Raw genomic sequence first — 10000 nt, forward strand, 5'->3', positions numbered from 1 at the left:
TTCAACTCCCAGAATCCCCCAGCCATAATGATTTAAGAGGGGAGGACTTCTATTCCCAGAATCCCCCAGCCAGCGTGCTTTAAGACAGGCGGACTTCAACTCCCAGAATCCCCCAACCGGCATGAAGTCTACCATTCTTAAAAGAATCCTGGCTGGGGAATTCTGGGAGTTGCAGTCTTTCTGACGGCTGCACTGTTCCCCGGGTCACATGACAGGACTTACGACCTCCACGGGTGATCCCCTTTGGCGACCGTCTCACGCCCAAACACAGCGGGGAAGCCCGATACGCTTAAAGACCTCAACTTACCACAGTCTCTCTTAGTGACCATTCAAAGTTACGTCACGGGGGGAAAAAAAGGACTCGGGACCGTTTTCTTCACTTTACGACGGTTGCCTTATCCCCACGGGACAGCACGGGATCAAAATTCAGACACTTGGGCACTGACTCATATTGATGACCCGTCAGGTCATTAAGCCAGATTCGCTTAACAACGCAGTGACTCGCTTAACAAACTGAACCGGGATTCACTGAACAACGGTGGCAAGAAAGGTCAAATGACAAACAAACCAGGTTTGGATCTTGCAGAAACAGGCCGCTAAACGAACGTTGGAAGCCGCCAAGTGGGTTGAAACGGTGCCAAAGTATTAAAATATAAAATAAAATCTTAAACAACAAAATAAAATAACATAAAATATTATAGAAAATAATGAAATAATAAAATAAAATAAAATAAAATAAAATAAAAAAATAATAAAATATCAAACAAAGCAAAACATTATCTTCAATTATAAAAGGCAGTGAAGTAAAATAATCAAATACACAAGATAAATTAATAAGGAAATAAAAGTGGAATGAAATGGTAAAATAAAATCAAAGAAATAAAGGAAATAAAAGATAATAATAATAGAAAAGAAAGTAAAAGAAAAGAAATAAAGGAAATAAAAGATAATAATAATAATAGAAAAGAAAGTAAAAGAAATAAAGGAAATAAAATAAAAAATAAAAGAAATAAAAGAAAATAAAAGAAAAGATAGGAAAAGAAAGGAAACAAAGGGGGGAAAAATAAAAAATAAATGAAATGAAATAATTATATTAATAAAACAAATTAAAATCAAATAAAAGATGATATGATACGAAATAACAATCAAATATATTCCATTCGATTAAACAAAATCAAATCAAATAAAAGATGATATGATATGAAATAACAATCAAATATATTCCATTCGATTAAACAAAATCAAATCAAATAAAAGATGATATGATATGAAATAACAATCAAATATATTCTATTCGATTAAACAACATAAAATCAAATAAAAGATGATATGAAATAACAATCAAATATATTCTATTAGATTAAACAAAATAAAATCAAATAAAAGATGATATGATATGAAATAACAATCATATGTATTCCATTCGATTAAACAAAATCAAATCAAATAAAAGATATGATATGAAATAACAATCAAATATATTCTATTCGATTAAACAAAATCAAATCAAATAAAACATGATATGAAATAACAATCAAATATATTCTATTAGATTAAACAAAATAAAATCAAATAAAAGATATGATACGAAATAACAATCAAATATATTCCATTCGATTAAACAAAATCAAATCAAATAAAAGATGATATGATATGAAATAAGAATCAAATATATTCTATTAGATTAAACAAAATAAAATCAAATAAAAGATGATATGATATGAAATAAGAATCAAATATATTCTATTAGATTAAACAAAATCAAATCAAATAAAAGATGATATGATATGAAATAACAATCAAATATATTCTGTTATATTAAACAAAATAAAATCAAATAAAAGATGATATGATATGAAATAATAATCAAATATATTGTATTATATTAAACAAAATCAAATCAAATAAAATGTGTTAGGAAAGAATAATCAAGTAAAATTCTTATTACGTTTAAATAAATGAAATAAAATATTACATTATAAGAAATACTCATCAAAATAAAATTGGACGTTAAAGAATCAAATCAAATAAAAATAAAAATCATCTTAAGATGGGGCGGAATCACAATACAATAAAACAATAAAATAAAACAAAACGAAACGAAAAATGGAAAATGAAATTAATATTTTTTTCCCTGGAAAAAGGCATCAATGGGCCCATTCAGGATGGCCGAATCCTGACATTTGGAGATTCGTTCGGAAACCCTCGAACGGTTGCTTAGCACAAAAACAAAAAGCCACAAAACTTTTGTCCAGAGTGAAAATATCAACGTGTCCCCAAATTCATTGTCACTCAGCCCTGGGATAGCTCCAGATGTGGCCAGGGGCCAATTAAAGCGCCCGGAGCCTCTTTTTGGGAGAGAAAAACACACACACACTCACACACAGACACACACCCACACCCAATGTGTCTTTTTCTGCAAACGCCGGGGAGGATCGGGACGGGGTGGGGAAACGTACAGGTACTCCCCTTGCCTTACAACCACAACGGAGGGTCAGCAACGTTTCTGTCGCTAAGTGAGACGGCTGCTGTCCCGTTTGACGACCTTTCTTGCCGTCTTGAAGTGATTCCCAGCAGTTGGAAGAATGGAGGGAGAGAGAGAGAGAGAGAGAGAGAGAGAGAGAGAGAGATGCTAGTGACAAGAGACAGACAGAAATGGGATGGATATATGGACGGACAGCTAGACAGGTAGATGATAAGATGATGGAGATAATACATGACGGATAGATGGATGATAGATAGATAGATAGATAGATAGATAGATAGATAGATAGATAGATAGATAGATAGATAGATAGATGATAGATAGATAAGATAGATAGACTAGACAGACAAGACAGATAGACAGATAAGATAGATAGATAGATAGATAAGATAGATAGACTAGACAAGATAGATAGATAGACAGATAGATAGATGTAGATATGATAGATGTAGATATGATAGATACAGAAGAGATAGATAGATAAGATAGATAGATAGATAGATAGATAGATAGATAGATAGATAGATAGATAGATAGATAGATAGATAGATAGGACAGACAGACAGACTGGATGGATGGATATGATAGATGGATAGAAACATATAGATATGACACAAGATAGCTAGAGATGGATGATGGATGGATAGCTAGAGATAGATATAGATGGGTGATAGCTAGATAGATGACAGATAGGGATGATGGATGGATATAGATATGATACAGAAGATAGCTAGTTAGCTAGAGTTGGATGAATGATAGAGATGGATGATAAATGGATGGATAGCTAGATAGATATAGAAATGGATGATATAGATAGATAGATAGATAGATAGATAGATAGATAGATAGATAGATAGATAGATAGATAGATAGATAGATAGATAGATGAGAGAGAGAGAGAGAGAAAGAGAGAGAGAGAGAGAGAGAGAGAGAGAGAGACAGAGACAGAGACAGAGACAGAGACAGAGACAGAGACAGAGACAGAGACAGACAGACAGACAGATAGACTAATTGGATGGATGGATGGATGGATGGATGGATGGAGATGATAAATGGATAGATAGATAGATAGATAGATAGATAGATAGATAGATAGATAGATAGATAGATAGATAGATGATACAGAAGATAGCTAGAGATGGATGAATAATAGCTAGAGATGGATGATGGATGGATAGCTAGAGATAGATATAGATGGGTGATAGCTAGATAGATGACAGATAGGGATGATGGATGGATATAGATATGATACAGAAGATAGCTAGTTAGCTAGAGTTGGATGAATGATAGAGATGGATGATAAATGGATGGATGGATAGCTAGATAGATATAGAAATGGATGATAGATGATAGATAGATAATAGATAATAGATAGATATATATAGAGACAGACAGATAGATAGATAGATATGATAGACACAGAAGATAGATATAGATAGATAAGATAAGATAAGATAAGATAAGATAAGATAAGATAAGATAAGATAAGATAAGATAAGATAAGATAAGATAAGATAAGATGATAAGATAAGATAAGATAAGATAAGACAAGACAAGACAAGATATAGGGGATGAGAGAGATGGATAGATCGGATGGGTGGATAGACACAGATAGGAAGATGGATGGATGGATCAATAGATGGATAAACGGATAGAGAACATGATAGAAAATTAAGATAGACAGATAGGCAGATGAGAGAGATAAATGATAGAGATACACAGATGGTACAGATAAGGAGATAGAAATAAGAGATGGTACAAAGATTAGAGAGAGAAATATATATATAGAGAGAGAAAGAGAGACTTAATAGATGGATGGATGGATGGAATAGTGTGATGGACAGAGAGATACAGAAGATGAAAGAGAGGGACAAGTAGAGAAATTACAACGAAGTAGCCGTCGTAACTTCCAACTGTCCCTAAACAAAACGGTTGTTAAGTCCAGGACAACATGATGCCCCTCTACGATTCCTCCATTTGCTGCTTTCGCTCCTGATTCCTGTTATTTGTTGCTAGCGTTTGGCAGCGTTAATCCCCACTGTTAATTGTTCATTTTGTGTGTGTGTGTGTCTGTGTGTGTCCGTTCGCCCTCTTTCATTAAAAACTGGGACGCCGGGCCTTTTAATTAACGGTAATTCGCCTTTCAAAAAGGAATTTAGAAATTTGGTGAGGCTACGGCAGTAGGCGCTTCGAGTAGAGAGAGAGAGCGAGAGAAAGATGGGATGGAGGAGGAGACGGGAAGAGGGGATTTGGGAGCCGCTGGAGCGGGAAAACCGGCTCATTCCCTCAAATCCCAAAATCCAGGCGGTTCTCTAGTTACGACCGTCCGTTTCGCGACCGTTCGGAGTCGGAACGGCCCTGAAATAAATGGACTCGGGACCGTGATACTGCCCTAACAACTGCCAGGACTGATTAACAACTGCGGCCAGAAAAGTCGTAAACTAGGGCAAACCTCACCTCACGACTGTCTCGCTTAGCAACGTCAATTTCGGTCGTAAGTCGAGAACTACCCGCATTTCCCATTATTGATCGGATTAATCCGGATTAATGGCTGCTATTCTTAAGAGGTCTGGGCTAAGAGGAATATCGACTCGTTTAGTGACCGTTCCAAATTACGTCGCTGGGGAAAAAAACGGGACTTAGGACCGTTTTTTTCCCCACACTGACGACCGTCGCAGCATCCCCAAATTAAGGTGATCCAAATTCAAACGCTCGGCAACGGACTCGTGTTTACGACGGTCGCAGCGTCCCGGGATTCCCCTTTTGCGGCCTTCTGACAAGCAAGGTCAATGGAGGAAGCCAGTTTCAGTTAACGACCGTATTCTGAACGCTGAGTGATTCACGTAACAACTGTGGGGAGGTCGTAAAATGAAGCAAAACGTGCTTCGGAGCCGCCTCGCTTAGCAACCGAAACTTTGGGCTCAATTGTGGTCAGGGGACACACGTTACGTTTCTCCCCCTGGAGAGCTTGGCGGACATTGAAAGCTGAAATGCAGGCAGTCCTCGCTTTACGACCAGAAGCGAGTCGAAAATTTCTGTTCAGCGAGACCTTTGTTAAAAAGGTCTCGTCCCTGTTTTCCGACCTTTTCTTTCCACTGTTGGTAAGCGAATCATTGCAGTTGATAAGTACCTCACACGGTTGATAACTACCTCATACAGCTTCCCCATTGACTTTCTCATCGGAAGGTGTGACCCCGGGACACTGCAACCGTCGTAAATATGAGTCAGTTACCAACTGTCCGAATTTTGACCACGTGACTTATGAGGGCATGCCCCCACGGTCGTATTATCCAGCTGCCCATGGTCACGTGATCCTCCATTTACGACCATCCCAGGCGGCTTCCGTCAAATGGGGACAGCCTGCCTTGCTTAATGACCGTGTAATTCGCTCAACGAATGCCATGGTTTACTGAACAACCGCGACCAAAGAAAACATCTGTCAAGATCACAAAAGCAGCACGTTCCGCTTAGCAACAGAAATTCGAGTCCCGACCGTGGTCGTAAGGCGAGGACTATCCGTAGAGATCCCTACAAGCTCTCCGACTCGACCCCTCCACTTCCGTCCTGAGAAACACAACCTTTTTCTGGTGTCGCATCACAAAACAATTGTGGGTTTCCCGATTTGGACTGCCAAAGCACGTGGCTCTCTAAATTACCAACAACGTCTCTACAAAGTCGAATGCAAAACTTCAGATTTTATGACGAAGCGGAACGAAAACTTCAGATTTTACGATGAAGCGGAACGGAACTTCTTTTGTGACTATGCGGAACGGAAACTTCGTCTTTTGCGACTAAATCTACGATGAAGACGAAGGAAAACTTCATTTTTTTACGAGAAAGCGGAACAAAAACGTCTTTTGTGACTACGCGGAACGGAAACTTCATCTTTTACGATGAAGCAGAACGGAAACTTCATTTTTTGCGACCAAGCGGAACGGAAACTTCATCTTTTACAATGAAGCAGAACGGAAACTTCCAATTTTTGCGGAACGAAATCTTTTGTGACTAAGCGGAACGGAAGCTTCATCTTTTACGACAAGGCAGAACAGAAATTTCAGATTTTATGATGATGATGAACGGAAACTTCATTTTTTGCGACCAAGCAGAACAGAAACTTCCATCTTTTAAGATGAACCGGAACGAAACCTTGTGTGATTAAGCGGAACAGAAACATCATCTTTTGAGACTAAGCGGAACGGAAACTTCACCTTCTACGAGAGAGGGAACAGCAACTTTTTTACGACAAAACAGAACACAAACTTCATCTTTTGCATCTAAGCGGAACGGAAATGATGTCTTTTGCAACTAAGCGGAACGGAAACTTCATCTTCTACGAGAAAGGGAACAGCAACTTTATCTTTTGCGACAAAGCGGAACGGAAACTTCATCTTTTACGATGAAGCAGAACAGAACGAAAACTTTTGTGATTAAGAACGGAAACTTCGTCTTTTGAGACTAAGCGGAACGGAAACTTCATCTTTTACGATGAAGCAGAACAGAACGAAAACTTTTGTGATTGAGAACAGAAACTTCGTCTTTTGTGACTAAGGAGAACGGAAACTTCATTTTTTATGACAAAACGGAACACAAACTTCATCTTTTGCATCTAAGCGGAACGGAAACTTCATCTTCTACGACAAAGGGAACAGGAACTTTATCTTTTGCGACAAAGCGGAACGGAAACTTCGTCTTTTGAGGCTAAGCGGAACGGAAACTTCATCTTTTACGATGAAGCAGAACAGCAAGTTCAATTTTTGCGGAACGAAAACTTTTGTGATTAAGCGGAACAGAAACTTCGACTTTTGTGACGAAGCGGAACGGAAACTTCATTTTTTACGACAAACCGGAACAGAAACTTCATCTTTTGCATCTAAGCGGAACGGCAATAATGTCTTCTGCAACTAAGCGGAACGGAAACTTCATCTTCTACGACAAAGGGAACAGAAACTTTATCTTTTGCGACAAAGCAGAACGGAAACTTCATCTTTTGAGACTAAGCAGAACGTAAACTTCGTCTTTTGAGACTAAGCGGAACGGAAACTTCATCTTTTACAATGAAGCAGAACAGCAAGTTCAATTTTTGCGGACCGAAAACTTTTGTGATTAAGCGGAACGGAAACTTCATTTTTTATGACAAAACGGAACAGAAATTTCATCTTTTGCATCTAAGCGGAACGGAAATGATGTCTTTTGCAACTAAGCGGAACGGAAACTTCATCTTTTATGATGAAGCAGAACGGAAACTTCATTTTTTGCGACCAAGCGGAACGGAAACTTCATCGTTTACAATGAAGCAGAACAGCAAGTTCAATTTTTGCGGAACAAAAACTTTTGTGACGAAGCAGAACGGAAACTTGCATTTTTTACGACAAACCGGAACAGAAACTTCATCTTTTGCATCTAAGCGGAACGGAAATGATGTCTTTTGCAACTAAGTGGAACGGAAACTTCGTCTTTTAGTATGAAGCCGAACGGAAACTTCATCTTCTAGGACAAAGCGGAAGAGAAACTTCAGGTTTTACGACAAACTGGAACGGAAAGTCTGATTTTATGAAAAAGGAAAAAAACCTTCATTTTTTAAGACAAAGATGAACGGAAACTTCATCATTTATGATGACAAAGCAGAACAGAAATTTCATATTTTTTACGACGACCCGGAACGGCAGCTTCAGATTTTACGACAAAAGTGAAACAGAAACTTCATTTTTTTTACGAGAAAGCCGAGCGGAAACGTCAGATTTTAGGAAGTTTTCTGGCACTTTCTCTGCCAGGAATGCCGAGGTCAGAGATGCATAAACAGCCCGAGAATCCCAGCCAAAAAATCAAATGAAATTAGAATTAAGAGAGAAAGCATTTGCAGACCACACATTTCAAAAAAAAAAATAAATTCCTCCGTGCAGGAACGTCGGGCTTCACTCAAGCACCAAACGAAAGAAAAATCACGCAATGCGGGAAGTCCTCGGCTTACAGCTGTTCGCTTAATGACCGTTTTGACTGAACGCTGCTGACTTTTGACCGCGTCATGACGATCACAGCCCGGCGGTCGGGGGGAAATCAAAACCGAGAGGCTTGGCCGCCGACTCGGATTGATGACGGCCCGAGCGTCCCGGGGCCCCGCCGTCCCCTTGGGCCACCTCCCGACAAAGCCGGATTCGCTTAACGACCGTGTGGCTCCTCTTTGCAACCGGCCGGGATATTCAACCGAACGACGTCAGCCGGAAAGGGGACCCCAAACTCACGTCAAACAAGAGGCCTCGCTGAACCACGGAGATCGGGGGGCTCTTTCGCCGTCGTTAAGCCGAGGACCAGGTGGAAACTCTCAAAACTCTGCACCAGAATCGCACCATTTTTTATTAATTTGGCAAGCCTTTCCACGAAAGCAAAAAAAAAAAAATCAGAGAAAGCAAATAGGAAAAAATATAGCAAAGAGGGGGGAGGTGGGGTGATTGACAGAAGCCCCCTCCTCAACTCTGGAAGTTAAAAAAAAAAAGCTACCCCAAGCAGCTCCAGGCATCGCCGGCGCGCCCCCCCCAACCCGTTTAATACTTCGGCAACGGCAACTGCTGTTGCTAAATCCAGATATGACGAGTCGGTATAAATAGCCGGTGATTTAAATCTCCACGTGAGCCGGCAGGAAGGAAGGGAGAGGACGGGGTGGGGGCAATATTTATTTATTTATTTATATAAAGCCCACCCACCCCCCAAAAAAAATCAAAGCCCAATATCCTGGTCGGATCCCAAGTTTGGCAGAGGAGGGAGGGGCACGTCTCTTTGGACGGGCAAAAGGAGGGGCACGGCTAACCAGGAAAGGGGTTTATTTTTTTGGGGGGGAGGAAAACAAACTAGGATCGGTGTTAAGTAAACCGTGGTCCTCCGGGACGGATCACAGCTGCGCCGGGCAGATGTTTGTTTTTGCCTTGATTTTTTATTTATTTATTTTAAATTACTGAGTTATCACATTGGCCGGCCACAAGGTGACTTGAGCCTCGGCCGACGCCATTACAGGGAAACCCTAAATGCATAAATTAATGTCTATATCCGGCTAACCATCTATCCATCTATTTATTCATAACTATTTATTCATATCTCTCTCTCCATCTCTCTCTCTCCATTATATCTATTCATATCTTCACTCTCTCCATCTCTCTCTCTCCATTATATCTATTCATATCTTCACTCTCTCTCCATTTCTCTCTCTCCATTATATCTATTCATATCTTCACTCTCTCCATCTCTCTCTCTTCATTATATCTATTCATACCTTCACTCTCTATCTATCTCTCCACTATATTCATATCTTCACTCTCTCTCCATCTCTCTCTCCATTATATCTATTCATATCTTCACTCTCTCCATCTCTCTCTCCATTATATCTATTCATACCTTCACTCTCTCCATCTCTCTCTCCATTATATCTATTCATACCTTCACTCTCTATCCATCTCTCTCTCCATTATATCTATTCATACCTTCACTCTCTATCCATCTCTCTCTCTCTCCATTATATCTATTCGT

General features: G+C 39.4%; 1 protein-coding gene across 2 annotated transcripts in view; it reads right to left on the reverse strand.

The window, feature by feature from the left end:
- The window catches only part of LOC308677641 (microtubule-associated protein 4-like), a 67431-nt gene that overhangs the window by 49932 nt on the left and 7499 nt on the right, over window positions 1–10000 (reverse strand). Inside the window, exon 1 of one of the 2 annotated variants that reach the window (XM_081344245.1) lies at window positions 8725–8743. The exons of the other annotated variant lie outside the window; for it this stretch is intronic. The gene's annotated coding sequence lies outside the window, so the exon portion shown is untranslated. Of the gene's footprint in view, window positions 1–8724; window positions 8744–10000 lie in introns of those variants that run through there. 2 annotated transcript variants of the gene reach the window in all.

The sequence above is a fragment of the Vipera berus genome (genome assembly GCF_964194415.1).
Source record: "Vipera berus genome assembly, chromosome: Z".
NCBI classification, from domain to species: Eukaryota; Metazoa; Chordata; class Lepidosauria; order Squamata; family Viperidae; genus Vipera; species Vipera berus.